We start from the raw sequence: 15,099 nt of genomic DNA on the forward strand, positions 1-15,099 counted from the left end.
AACCAAGTATCAATCCATAAAAAGAAAATTTGCATGTGAATGCAGGCTTGACTTTTCAGCCTCAATAGACTTTGACAGGCTCCGGTGAACTCCGTGCTAAATAAACCAAGGTCATTCAACTGAACACAGAAGAACAATCAGTGTACTCGCACTGTTCCGCACTGACTGTCGTAAACAGACAATAAAACTCAAGAGCTAGCTATAGCTGTGTCACATGCATGACCAAAATGAAACTCGTCTGTTGACTGTTTAATGTAGTACATGCATGTTACGAGTAATCAGGAAAGTTTTGCCTATTTGAAGCAAACTAGTCCCACATTTCTCTTGTCGCGTGGGACCAATCATGGTCCAAACAAAGATGTAGAGACACATCCAACACTGGATTTGCTTTGGTTTGGGGTCTTCTGAGCAGTTGGATATAGCTACAGAACATGTTTGGGGTGGCAGAGTTTTTACTTGCTTCTGTATCCACTTCTGCAGCAAACCATGCGGCTATAACGTGTACAGAGCGTGCATAATATGTACATACTTATTCTTGAGAGTAATAAATGCATATCAAGAGCGGCATGCTCGATTGAGGATCAAGCAGTTGTGTGTGTAACTTCATAATTTTTCTGCAGTGTGGTGTATTCTCATTACAGAACATTTTGTTAAGTTTCAAAGGGAAGGGAGAAACTTCACACTCTGATTTGTAAATTTTTGCGCAAAGTTCCCTGGGCAAGTTGGTATGAAAGGTTGCTACACAACCTTCTCCGTAATTCTGTGAGTTTTCTTAAAACTGCATGAGTTTTCAAACCTACTGACAATGTCCCTGATAGCAAGGAGGTTACCCTGAGCATGACACAATATTCTTCATAATATTACCTCATAATGAAATGATTTCATTTATCCAGGGTAGTCTCACCAGTGTTAGCCATGCTCACCCAAGGGGCCCTGCCATTGTTTTCATCCAGGCAGTACAAGGTACCAATTACTTGTTTCTTTAACAACCATGTAACCCTACAGAGGAACATTATGGGTAAAATAGTTTGTGCATCCTTCAAGAATCTCACTTAAAGACACTATTTAACATTGGGAGTAGTGATTTTTAACAAATGTTCTAACTATCACATTTGATGCATATGACATACAGTTCGTCGGTTGAGAATGATAAGGGCGTTAAGTTGTCACTAAACCCATAGTGTTTGAGACAACTTAACGCCCTTCTCATTCTCAACAGATGAGTTCAGCTGTATCGCAATTCACCCTAATGTACCAAAATTTTGCATAAAGCCGCAAATATACGGAGATATCTCAATAAACTGTCACAGCAAAGGTTTACTCTAGACACAGTTTTTTGTTAAACTTTTATTCACATTTTGTATATCTAACAAAACTTAACATTGATTATACATTTTCTTGTCAGTTACTTTTATCCCTAACTCACATTTCTGAACTATTTTGAAGCACCAAATCTGTGTTTGTTTCTTATCTGCAAATGTTGTCAAGGCGTTTCAATGTGTAAACAAACAACTTCTTTTTGTTTTGATTTGAGGTGAAGATGAATCCATTGAAGATTTTTTTTTCTTTTTGACTGGAATAACCTCACAATGATGACTTCAAATGGGAAAGGGTTACAGTGAATGAATTATCCATAAAAGAATCATTACTTTTGAAAATCATGTAGAAAACTCAGTGTGTGCAAACTGCCACTGTTTACCAGGATGATCTTGGACATGAACTTTTGTAGAAACAATAATCGGAAAACCTACTTCTTGCCAAAAATCTGTTTAACCCCTTGTATGCTTTGAGTGCTGATTGACACAGAAAACTCCATACCATTGTACACACTGTCCAAAGTCCCTGGCACAGAATGAGTTAATGAAGAAGCAAAGCAAGGACAATTTCAGAATTTGGTACCTTTTGCTAATTTATAACAAGATTAAAAAGGTTTACTATGAAGGTTAAACTAAAGGAATATTCTATGTGCATTTCTCAACGAACTTCCAGGAGGTTGTACACTTAAAGACATGCAAAAACTATTTCTCTATCAAGGCAACTTGGGCAGGAATATCAAAAGAAAGTCTAAAAAACTGCTGAAAATTATCAAAAAACTTCTTTCAAGATTTTCTTTCAAGATGATCAAGATGAGTGTGAGGAATTTATTTCTGTTCCATAAAAGGAAAGGTTCCTGCTAAAAAAAAGAAAGAAAGAAAACAAATTGTCTGCAAATAAATGTGAAGTACTCAGATAGCATTAAATTTCGCTTTCTGTTCTGTTGCTATCAACGAATGTATGTCTTGAAAGAAAATTCATTTTCTTTTCTTTTCTTTTTTATTTTGTTCCTTTCCCAACCTTTCTAACTCAAAATTAGAAATGACTCAAAAGTAGAAAAGAAAGCACTTCCCATAAAAGTGTGTAGTAAATTTATCATGAAAATCTTGGAAACTCTTATTGAAACAAGTGCCAGGAATGGTAAAAAATTCAGATTCTTTCCTCCAAATTCAGAATGTGGTTTAATCGATCCAGGGTAGCATCAGCAATGTCGGCACTGCTCTTCCAGAGGGCCCTGCTGTCATTTTTAATCTCAAGATTGCTAGGTACTCACTTAGACACCTGTATCAAAGAGGGGGGCAAAATGGGTGAAAAACTTTCCAAACATTTATGTGCCAGACGGGGACTGATGACTGGATTTTGTGTTAAAGAGCCTTTTTATAAAAAGCTACCACAATGCTCACATTTATTTGGACTCAAGTCAAAGCTATTTTTGTCATGGAAAATATCTGTAAATAACACTTCAGGAGTAAGTATACCTGTGAGACTTTTTTCTTTAAAGGGTGTGTACAGTTCTGGTCAAGGTGAGGATTTAGCTTTTCACATTTTGCGAGATATTCAGAAACCACTCCATGATATGTCAAGAGCATGCGATTCTAAGGGGTATCAAAAGTTTATTTGATGAAAATCAGTTTTGAAATGGCTGAGATATCCAAAAACACGGTGAAACAAAGAGATCCTAATAAAGTTGTGGCATGTCGCCTTTTATTATTATCACTGTTTTGGATATCTCAGCCATTTGAAAACCAATTTTCTTCAAATAAACGTTGAATCCTTCTTAAAATCACATGCTCTTTCATATTTCATAAGAGGTTTCTCATTATCTCACTAGAGAATGTTAAAAACATGAATCCCCACCTCAACCAGTAATGTACAGTCCCTTTAAGTTTGTGACTGTTACAATAAGTACTCATTTAAATAAGAGAGCTGAAAACTTGATATCGAACCTTTTCTGTTTCTCTATCTTATTTCTATCCTATCATCTTTGAGTGTGGCTTGAGCATTTTATCTATTGGGTTTGGTGTAATATAAATTGTAACTTTTAATCATTCTTACTATGCAGAGAGTAGCTTTCACATTTACCTTTCATATAAAGTCACAGACGTTTCATAAGTCATTCCAAACTAAAACACTGAGAACATGCTTTTGTGCAAGTCTTGAACCCCTCAGCATGAAACACTGTCTTGAATTTTATCACAAGAGGGCAGCAATCAGCCTATCCCTTTACAGCAAAGTTGAGTGTGGGGTGTGTAGTTCTGTGTGTAACACATCAATTCAGCTACCAGCCAGCGTCTGCATTACTGACACAAACACATTACAGAATATGTTTTCCTGCTCATAACCTGATTGTTTGTTTGGTTGGTTTTCTTTTGTTTGTTTGTTTTTCTTTTGTTTGTTTGTTTATGTGTTATTTTCTTTTTCAGCAAGAATGGATTTAAATATGCATAACAAAGATTAAAAGCAGAATCAAACAAAGTAGCTAGGTGAAAATAAGGCAGAGTATGCGGATTGACAGGGGAAAAATGACTCTGTAGTGCCAGTTCATAGGAGTGGAATTCCCTGATGTAGCACACCATACACACACACACACAAAAAAGAGTAATCCACACATGTTACAATTGTACCTTGTACGATATCAAGCTAAATCTTTTGTAATGCCTATATGCATCCAAATATGCCTGCCCAAGATATGAGGTATAGTGGATAAGACTCATGACAGTCAAGTCCAGCCTAGAGCTTAAAGGGATAGTATAGTTTTGGTTGAGAGGAGGCTTCAGGTTTCCAACTTCTCTGTGAGGTTATGAGAAACCTCATTATGAATATTAAAGAGCATACAATTCTGCTAATACAAATTTATTTGACAAAAATTGGTTTGTAAATGGCTGATATTCAATATGCAATCAATAAATGCCCATAATGGCATCTGTCCAGCTGGGATGACAATTTTACCAGTCTGTGTGTGCGACTTTAAAGGGTGTGTACAGTTCTGGTCGAGGTGAAGATTTAGCTTTTAACGTTTTGTGAGATACTCAGAAACCACCCTATCAGATGTCAAAGATCATGCAAGTCTAAGGGGTATCAAAAGTTTATTCGATGAAAATCGGTTTTGAAATGGCTGAGATATCCAAAAACAATGTTAAACAAAGAGATACTAATAAAGTTGGGGCATGTCGCCTTTTATTATTAGCACTTTTTTGGATATCTCAGCCATTTGAAAACCAATTTTCATCAAATAAATGTTGAATCCTCCTTAAAATTACATGCTCTTTCATATTTCATAAGAGGCTTTTCATTATCTCACTTAGGAATGTTCAAAACATGAATCCCTACCTCAACCAGTACTGTGCAGTCCCTTTAATTCTTCTTGGATGTGGTGTGGAGTTTCCTTTTAACTCTTTCTGTGCCAGGGACTTTGGACAGTGTGCATGAAAGGCTATGGGGTTTTCTGTGCCAATCAACACTCAAAGCATGTAGAGGGTTAAGATTTTAGGTAGGAAGATCACTAACCCGTTGAGGACCAGCTGATTTTGCTACAACATGCATTTCCCATAGACACCTGCCCGAGTATACTTGGGAATCGTTCCCAACGGGCTAATCACTAGCATGTTCCAAATTTACCAGTGGGGGAGGGGGAGGGGGGAGGGGGGAGGGGGGAGGGGGTGGGAATGATGAGTGGGGAGGGGGTGGGAATGATGAGTGGGGAGGGGGTGGGGTTACCATGAGAATGGGGTGGGGTTACCATGAGAATTGGGTGGGGGAGCCAAAAAATTAATTTTCACTGATGACCTAACCAGACGCAAGGTTCTTTGGCAGTCTGCTACTCATTATCTGGTCTCGACATCATATCCATCATTAGCGAGCAGACTGCCAATACAGAACTAATTGGGAGTAATTAAAGACTGCGAATATCTTACGCGGAAGCCAAAAGTAAAACAAAAAAAATCAAGAAGAAACAAAAAATCAAAGCCTAACATACACTGGAAAATACACTACTTTTGGCAATCATTCTAAAAACAAAACATCAAACACAGTACTAGCACAAATCGTTGGTCGAGAATGATAAGGGCGTTAAGTTGCCTCTAAACCCATAGTGTTCAGGACAACTTAACGCCCTTCTCATTCTCAACAGACGAAATATTTCTTTGCTTTTTTTTTCAGCAAGAATATTTGAGACAAAGATGTTGGAAATCAATCTGCAGAATTAAATATCATTTGAGAATGGAAAAACATTATTGAAATCCTTTAAAATCTTGTAATTCACTAAATCCAGCCTGCACATAATGTAAAGGATTGATAACTGGAAGTGTGTAATGAGGAGAAAGCTCACTAACCTTGCAAAATATATTCTGGACTTTGAATGATGACGGTTTTTTAAAACAAATAATTGAGTATTTCTCTAGAGAAGTTCAGGGGGAAAATCTCTCAAAATGAGCATGGGTGTGACAAGTAACAACCCTTCCTCACACACTGCAAAGCAGATGTGGATGTGATATTTGCGACTAAAGTTCCGTTCATGATTTGATCCAAATGTAAGGACCTGGCAAAAACTCCCTTCTCTACATTATATGTTCTAGGTACCAAATCAATATTAAGACAAATTAAATTACCGGTATAACAAATCACTGGAACTTGCTGCAGTACAACTCTTTTAATTTCTTCAGCACTGTGGTTAACATTTCCCCTTACTCATACTTTCTTTAAAAAAAAAAAAAAAGAATTCACAGATCAATTTTATATTATCATTGATATAAACTATATAACATTTTGTATAAATACAAAACTAGCATAGTGTCTATACGTGTATTATCCTTCCAAAGAAGCTCTTGGTGTCCAATTTTCCCAGAAGGACTTGGAATAGATAGAGTTCACATCTTTGTACTAATATGAACATCCTACATTGTACATGAATTCTTCATGTTTCACATATCAGTCTAGAAAGCATAATGATCGAGCCATACAGACAACAGAGAAAAGTACTACACAAGCTCATAAATAAATGCATAGAACCTGAAATCTAGACTATCAACTCTATTGGAGGTGAAACACACTGAGACAGACCTTATTCCTCTTCAGGGATTAGCTGTGGATGAAGAAATATCATATTTGTTCTCATTCAGCTGTGAATGTTTTGTTGACCTGAAAACAAGAAATATCCTTGCCCTAACACTAACAGAAAACTTTAGCTGGCTCTGAGCTGCCTCTACAGGTCAAGGACACGATTCAAATTGTGTCTGTCTGTTTGATTGTTTGTTTGCTAGTTTGTTTGCTTGCCTGCTGGCTTGCTTGCTCACTGGATCTTTTTGTACCCTCCAGTAAAATGAACACCCTCTGAAGAGGAGGGGGGGGGGGGGGCTCCTATGTGACACTAATTGGGGTTTTAGTGATGAAAGGTGGGAAATCCAAACAAATATGGTATCAATGCTTGAAATGTTCAATCAAATTGGGTGCAAGATTGCTGCATGCAGCAGAATAGAAATCCAGTGTTGAATCGGTGTCAGGATCCAATCAGTGTAGAAGCTCTACAGGACAATTTCAACTGCAGGTGTTTCGTTGTTGATGTTGTTATTAGGTGATACGCTATCAGCGTATCACCTATTGTGATTGTCAAAATCTCTCTTTATTTCTTTTTATTCTTCTTTCTTTCTGGACAATTTTGTGTCATCAATATCTCAAGAATGACATTACGGAATAACATGACATTTTCAGGGAACATGTCTCATGACAATATCTAGCCACAATAAGGTTTTCATGACAGTAACATATCTATGACGTCATCTAGGCGCCATTTTGTGATTTTCGGACCATGTTACATGATCGATCATAACTTCATAACTAAAGGTCATTTCTGTATCATTTTCGGTGGACATAAAGTTCAGGTCACGTTCTATCTTTCTTTCTCTGATCCTAATTACCTAGGACGTCATCTAGGACGCGTAAGCGCGCGTCAAACTTTTAAAAGGCTCAAAACAACTTTCCAATGGGAAATCTCGAAGTTTCAGACAAATTTAAGCGTTTCAAACGATTTTGCGCGTGCGCGTCCGTCCGCGCGTTTTCGCGTGCACAGCGCGTCAGTAACATGAAAATGCACTTTTTTTGACTGATTTGGATTCCTGATACTTTGAGTAACAATATCCATTGATTTCTGATCGTTTCTGACAAATAACAAAGCATTGCACTTGCGTCAAAGTTCAAATTTCGCCTGCGCGTCTATGTGCAAATATAGTGAAAAAACATGTCTTTGTTTATTTCGCCATAGCTCTTTAAAACGTCTGGTTACCCTATGTTTTTATTGCATATTACAAAAGCATATAAATTGGACATAACGTTTCAAGTATCATTATTTCCATAAAACATTATGACGTCATCACATCGTCATCTGAAATCAAAAAAGTGGAATTAATTTTTTTAAGGTACTGTTTCTGAGATTCATTTGCTCGTATCTCTGTTGTTTAAGCTAAATATTATCCCAAATTCAGATATGTTGTACTTTGAACATTTGCCTTTCAAGTCCATGTCATAGTTTTGAAATTTGATGACGTCATCATGCTTTAAATTGTGTTTAAAGGTAAAGATGCAAAATCGTACAAGTTTACGTGTTATGTCTATGGGAGGTGATTTTTTTAGAAACCATGCATTGACTTGACAACGTTTAAGCACCTTTATCTCAGCTGATTTTGCTTCATTTCCTTTGAAACTTAAGTATGTTGTAGATGTGACAATAAGCTGCAGTAATCATGCATTTTATTCTTTGAAATCTCCTCATGAGGTTGACAATTTTGCAATTTAAAACTGAAAATGAGAATGGAATGCGGACCAAACGATTCCTGATTCATCTTTCACGTACATAAGTTTACGTTCCTCTAATTTTCTCGTCGAGACGTATGGCCGAGTGGTTAGAGGCGTCGTCTTAGAAACGTGAGGTTGCACACGTACGGGTTCGATCCTCACAAGAGCACGAAAGAATATAATTTTTATTTTTACTTTTTTTCTTCAATGGAGTACCACACCTTCGTCCATGTAGAAATCACGTTTGCATGTAAACACACCTATACGCACACACTCACACAGTATACCTTTGTTTTGCGTTGGAGACTGCATTACTTCGACTGCTGCAAAACTTTGCAGGCTGGGCTTTCAAACTGATATAGTATATTGTAATAAAATGAAATTTGTTCATATCAATTCAGTAACACAATGTAGTCGTGGTTACTTTGTGCTGATTTATACATGTAACAAGCTATACATTGTAAAAAAGGTATTCAGTCTTCTGTATTGATGATTATTTGTCAATTAGTGGTTTTTGTGGAGTTTCAGATAGTGATAAAAAGTATGGATGATAAGTGCAGCGATACTTCCTACAGTTAGTTCAAAGTTGTGTTACAGATGTTTGATACATACATTTAGCATTGTGTGTGTATATATACGTGTGTATACAGGTTGGCCATATGACACATTCTAGACAATTAATCTTAATTGATTAGCAAACGTTATCAGCTATGGAATTGAATATGGTACTAATGTATGATGTTAATGATTCTAATTAAACTGTGACGAGTTTAAAGGGATAGCATAACTGTGTGTAAAAATAAGGCAACTATAAGGAAATTTTAGGGCAATTTGATAACCATGCCTATAATAATTTCATACAGGTACTAATGCCTGCCTCATATTCATGTGATAGATTGTCATGTCAATAGCAAACTGACAACGTACGATGAATGTGTTATACATTGAACAACTGTCTTTCAAGTCCATAACGTTCCTCATATTTTCCCGTCGAGACGTGTGGCCGAGTAGTTAAAGGCGACGTCTCAGAGACGTGAGGTTGCGGGTTCGAACCCCACAAGATCACGAAACAAAATACTTAGCTACTTTACTGTTTTTTTTCTTCAATTTTGTATTACATATTCGTCCATGTAGAAATCACGTTCGTATATAAACGCACCTATACACACACACAGACACACACACACGCCATATCCCTCTTTTTTTGTGTGTTGGAGACCACATTGCTTCGACTGCAGCAAATTTTGCAGGTTGACTTTGTCAAACCGATCATAGTATGTAATGACGACGACTGAGGTGTTGTACTTTGAACAATTGTCTTTCAAGACGATGTCATTGTTTTGTAATTTGATGACGTCATTACACTGAAAATTGTGATTAAAGGCAAGGTATCAAAACCAGCCGATTATAGGTTTTATGTCTGCGGGACGTATTTTTCCCAAGTTGCCAGAAATGGCATAGCGACCTCAGTCGTTACAAGGCCGCTTTTCCGTCTAGCAATGCAATACATGTTCACGCGGCCACGATTGTTGAGTGGGCATTGACTTTTTCCCCCTGTAATATCTATACATTTCTTTTTTGCCTTACCATTTCCGGGGATGTCCCGTGGCCGAGTGGTTAGAGAAACGGTTTTGCATGCACGCTCAATATAACTTCAAGGTGCCTATATCACATTCTTTTCTTTGTCGATCACAGATGACCGACACCTGATGACCCCAAGCGTATCACCTAACTCGTCAGCGTGACGAGTTTCATATCTCGTTGTAGTTGTTGTTATTCTTGTTGTTGTTCTTGTTCTTGTTGTTCTTGTTCTTGTCCTTGTTCTTGTTGCTGCTGTTGTTGTTTTTGTTGTATATCTACATAGTATAAGAGATACTGGACCATTCAGCTTATTTCTGTTAATGTTGGTATAATGGAATCAAACACTGTTAAACAATGATTTTAAGAATACATTGAATCTAATCAGCTATTACAGAAGGTGAACTTGGTCATTCAGGGGCATTGGGCCTGAAGGTTTTGGCAGATGGGTGTCCTCCATATTTCAGAGTAAAACAAAAAACAAAAAAAAAACCTTTGACAGGTGATTACCAGTCAGGGTGGAAAAAGGTCACAAATCCAACAAATCTGATGAATGTAATGAGAGGATGAAGGCCTCACCATCCCACAGCCTTCTGGAGCTAAAACCTCATAACTATCACTGATGAGAAAATCAACAGCACATCACAGGTTCCCATTAATCCTTCTTGAGCAGTATTAAGGAGCACGATTTTCCTGCAGAAGTGGTTGAAAGGTCACCGTAAGCTGCGCCCCCTAGAATATGATTTGAAGGTCAATCCGTACACGACTGTTTCGTTTTGTAATTCTAGAAAATTATCCCTGGAAACTGCCAGAACGTTATTTAAATTGCGATTTAAATTATGATTCAAATCACCCTCCGCGATTCTAGTTTGCTTTCACACGGCTGAAATGTGCCACTCCCATTATGATTCTAGTGATGCATCACTGGAATCGCGATTCACATGACACACTCTCGGCACATGTGAAAACTACCTTTATGTTTCACCTTCATCAAAAACAAAGTCTGAGTTACAGTTGTATCAAGACTAATTTCCCTCATGACCTCTCTCCCTCCTAATAATCACCCAAAAGAAAAACAAAACAACAACAACAAAAAAGAATCAGTCAGGGTAAATGATACATGAAGAGAGTTCAATTTCATGGGCTGCTTTTTCAATCAAAGCTTTCAAGCAAAACATGTTGCATGGATGACAGGTTTCTCTATACAGATGCAGCGGCAAAACAGGGCATGTGTGATACAGCAGGGAGGTGAGACAACACCTCCCTGGATACAGCTACTGTACCTGTGTGTATTTTCCTGATACACACACACACACACACGCGCCAGAGACTCCAACTCTACCGCTTTCTACGGGAGTCTCCCGCCGAAAGCCCATTTTTGCAGAATCTGCCGTTCTCCTGCTTGAGATTTAATTTCTCCCGCTTAAAATGATTTTTTACTTAATTTCATTGTATGTTGAAAAACTAGCCTTAGATAGCGCGAGAGAGCTAGAACCCTAGACAGCAAAGGATTCGCGCTCGTGATATGCTCTTCGCGCACTTCAAGTTTGAGTCTCCCGTTTGCTAGGGGTTTCAGGCGGGAGAATCTCCAGATCAGAAGGTGCTTGGGGTTGGGGTCTCTGCACAAGCACAGACTGTATAACTGTCATGGAGCAAGCCCACTTCATAAGCTTTAAAAAAAAACTGATGAACTCATTAGAGAGCAAAGAAGAACAATAATCAATATATAAATGGTGTAATTATTCATAGGAACAAACAGGAAAGGATGTTACAAAGATGGAGGATTGTAAGTTTCAGCAGAATAGCAAAAAAAAAGTGCACAAACACACATGTATGCCATCTTAATAATAACAGTTTGGAATGTTTCAGATCACTGATCATCTGTGAATTCTGCAAAATGCAACTGATGGTCACAAAGTGAAGCAATATTGTCATTAAATACACATTGAAACAAGTGTATGTATAATATACACACAGCCATATAAATATACATACACAGGCACATTCATACCGTACAATACACACAGACGCACACCTTGCACTGAACGTTTTGCACAGAGCAAAGCTTTCAAATGTGAATTCTTTGGCTATTTTTCGTGACAATTACTGCTTGCATGATATGTCCTTACAACGAACTGATGCAAAGCGCAGCACTTCAGAAAATTTTCTCTCTTTTTTTCAGTCAAACTGTCAAGAGATAACAGTTACGTAGAACAAGCCCACAGGCACGCTCCACTAGTAGGGCAGAACATGAACAGCTGTTTGAGGCAAATTTCTCTTTCTGATTAGCCATCGCTCAAGGCTAATAACATGTACATTATGCCATTCAGAATGATGCATTTCAATTTCACACCGCAATGTCTGGATTAAGAAGATTATGTACCTGTTCTTAATTTTATCTTAATTTATGGAATTTTGCACTTAAGTGGAGGTTAAGAAGCAAAGTACCTGGTGGGTGTTTCACAAAGCTGTTCGTAAAGTTACGAACGACTTACGAGCGACTGGTGATCAGTTCTTGTGCTGAATTATGGAAATTCTGATAAGTATAGCACATCAGAACTGATCACCAGTCGCTCGTAAGTTGTTCGTAACTTTACGAACAGCTTTATGAAACAGGGTCCTGGTACTTTGATTATGACAGCAATGTACTGGAAGAGTGACAAAGTGTTCCCACACTATACCGGTACTACAAAAGTGGATAGTTTTCACACAAGAAATGTTTCACGCTCTGCCCAGCGAGATGAATTTCGCTTGTTTTTACTTCCATGGAATCAAGACATTATGTAATGGTTCATATAACGAGCAAAAATATTCATGTGCTTTTATTTTCATGCTAGTTGATGGTCGTGAAAATCTCCACACTGCGAAAACTTTTCACTTTTTCAGCATTTTTTTTTAATTGGCCAATTTCAGTCTTCCTTCTGATTTACAATTTTGAATATGAGAGCAACCACATTATCAATTATCAACACTCTCTTTAAAAAAAATGAAAGAACAATATGTGAATGTTAATTGTTTCAGCAAATACCGGTACTTCTTGTGCAGTGCTTGAATTGAAAGCACGTTTACAATGTCGGGATTTTCTAATCGATGATACAATTCTGGCAAATACACCATACATGCACATGCATGACTTTTGGTTGGTTTTTGCACTTCCTTGTGTATTTATGATTCTGCTTTTTATTCTTTTTAATGCTTTTTTGGCCATAAGCAAATCATTTTTACTAAATAAGGTGAAAGTTGACAAATCGCAGAAAATTGCCCCAGAACCACGAGGAGATTAACACTTCACAAAATCTGAGGAATCCATGTCTTTTGGTTCTTGACAAAAAAAAAACATGAAAAAAGATAAAGAATTCATTAAAACAATCTTTGCATGCTTCTTTCCATGCATTTTGAGGTATCAATAGTTGTATAATATCATATCGTACATAAAAATTAGTAAACATTCTTTGTACACGAATATACAGTATAGTACATATTTTACAAAGTGCAACATGCATATCATAGATAGGTACATTGTACATTTGTATGTGGAGTTGGCTACATAAAGGCATAAATGCAGGATAGGTGCTCTCTACACAAACAAATAATCTTCAGTTTTGTGGAGCTAGAAGGGCATTAGTGCAGCAAGCAATCGGTGCCTTTTTGCTTCTTTGGCTAAAGAGGTTTAATATTTGGCACACATGCCATCACAATAAATAAACTGGGGTACATGCATGTAAAACAATGTATCACAGTCAAAGATCGGACTTTTTTTCAAATTTATAAGCTACATGCATGGATCATTGCCCAGGTATCGGTGGCTGAGAAGTTTTTTTCTCCTAAAATGGATCGTTTAATTCCTTTAATTCTGGCAGCAGGAGTTTCATCTTTCAATATTGTGGGAAACTACCAAATCTTACGGGCAGTGGGCTTTTGAAGTTTGCTGAATGTTCATACTACTGTAGGCAGTTATTCCCTTTGTTCATGATTTCAAGACAGAATTACAGCTGAGAAACTTTGCCTCCACAGAAGCCAGCTAAATTTTTGCTACAAAGGACTGAAAAATGGTGATTCCTATCCATATGACACTCTATTGCAGTAAATTTACTGGAAAAAAAAACTGCATCAAAAATGTGTGAGTAATTGCTTATGGATGGGAATGGTAAAAAGTGTTGACGTGAAAACGAGCGTGTGGGGCTAACACAACTGTTCCTTTGAGTGTTGTCCACTGCATGGCTCTACAATTTTTCTCCCTTTCTGATGGAGCGGTGCAAAGAGCTTGTGACAAACACAGCAGTGAATGCGTACAACATGGTGTTCATAGATTAATCACTTTAAACTGTAAAGTACTGTCAGTGTAGTCCAGATCCTGGACTCTTTTTACATAACATGTCTTTCTTTCAAGCTGCTACAAACATGGTGCATCAAGTCGACTAATGGCACAAGCCAAAGAATTGAAAAAAAATGAGTCTAGACAGATTTGCTCTCAGCTGACAACAGAGGTCAAAAGTTCACACACTTTTAATTCAACCATGTGTAGCTCCCTTAAAATTCTGAGAAAAATCATCAAATAGCAAAGAGCAATCGGTCTAGGCTGTGTTTTCTCCAGTTCTAAGGATCACACCATCACTCGACTTGACGCTTTCAGGTTTAGCAGCTGGAAAAAAGATATCATCAAAAGAATCCAGAATCTAAGACGAGTTTGTACTTGTCACCAAAATATCCCTCCCCTTGAAATGATATTCTTCATCAAATTAGGGGCTACCGGTACTACAAATAAAGGACAATGTATTACTGGTGTGATAAGACCTCGTATCTCAAATTTTGGTGAAAATTACTTTTAGATTAATTGTTAGATAACCAGTTAAGTAATGTTTTGTCCAAATCCTAGCTGTCTTCAAAAATGAAGCCAACATGGCTTGACAAAGAAAAGGTGATCCCATTTGTTATAGGACTTTGGCTGCCATGTTGTTGTTTTTTTCACTCTCGTGAACATTTGACATTTTTGAGATACAAGGTTTAATTTTGTTGCCCCAATAGCGAATGTCCTTGTGACACATGGACTGCCCTCACAGCGATACTGATCCATTCTCAGGGAGACCATAGAGGGCGCTCTCCTACTTCACACTTGAGGGTCACACAGCAAAGAAGGCATATGAAGGTCTTTTGGTCTGTCTGTGTGCACTGCTCGACTACACAGGCAAGAAACAGAGGTGAAAATGCTACAGGCAGCATATCAAGCGAAAAATGTGAGAGCGAAAAAAAAAAACATGCTATTGATTCACTATTGCCGAAAGCAAAACTTACTGCTTTGTTTGGTGTTCTTTTTTATTTTCTTTTTTTCTTTTTCTTTTTCTTTTTACATTTTTTACTCCACCCTCAACTTCCTTTATGAAACCTTCATTACTATTCGACACTTATTTTTGGTACCTGGTA

General features: G+C 37.5%; 1 protein-coding gene across 1 annotated transcript in view; it reads right to left on the minus strand.

Annotated features, from left to right (window-relative positions):
• The window catches only part of LOC139712126 (uncharacterized), a 150,655-nt gene that overhangs the window by 124,108 nt on the left and 11,448 nt on the right, over positions 1 to 15,099 (minus strand). The gene's annotated exons all lie outside the window — the stretch shown is intronic.

Source organism: Diadema antillarum, unplaced genomic scaffold (assembly GCF_040938485.1).
Source record: "Diadema antillarum isolate AM-2024a unplaced genomic scaffold, OU_Dant_1.0 scf00000005, whole genome shotgun sequence".
Taxonomy (NCBI): domain Eukaryota; kingdom Metazoa; phylum Echinodermata; class Echinoidea; order Diadematoida; family Diadematidae; genus Diadema; species Diadema antillarum.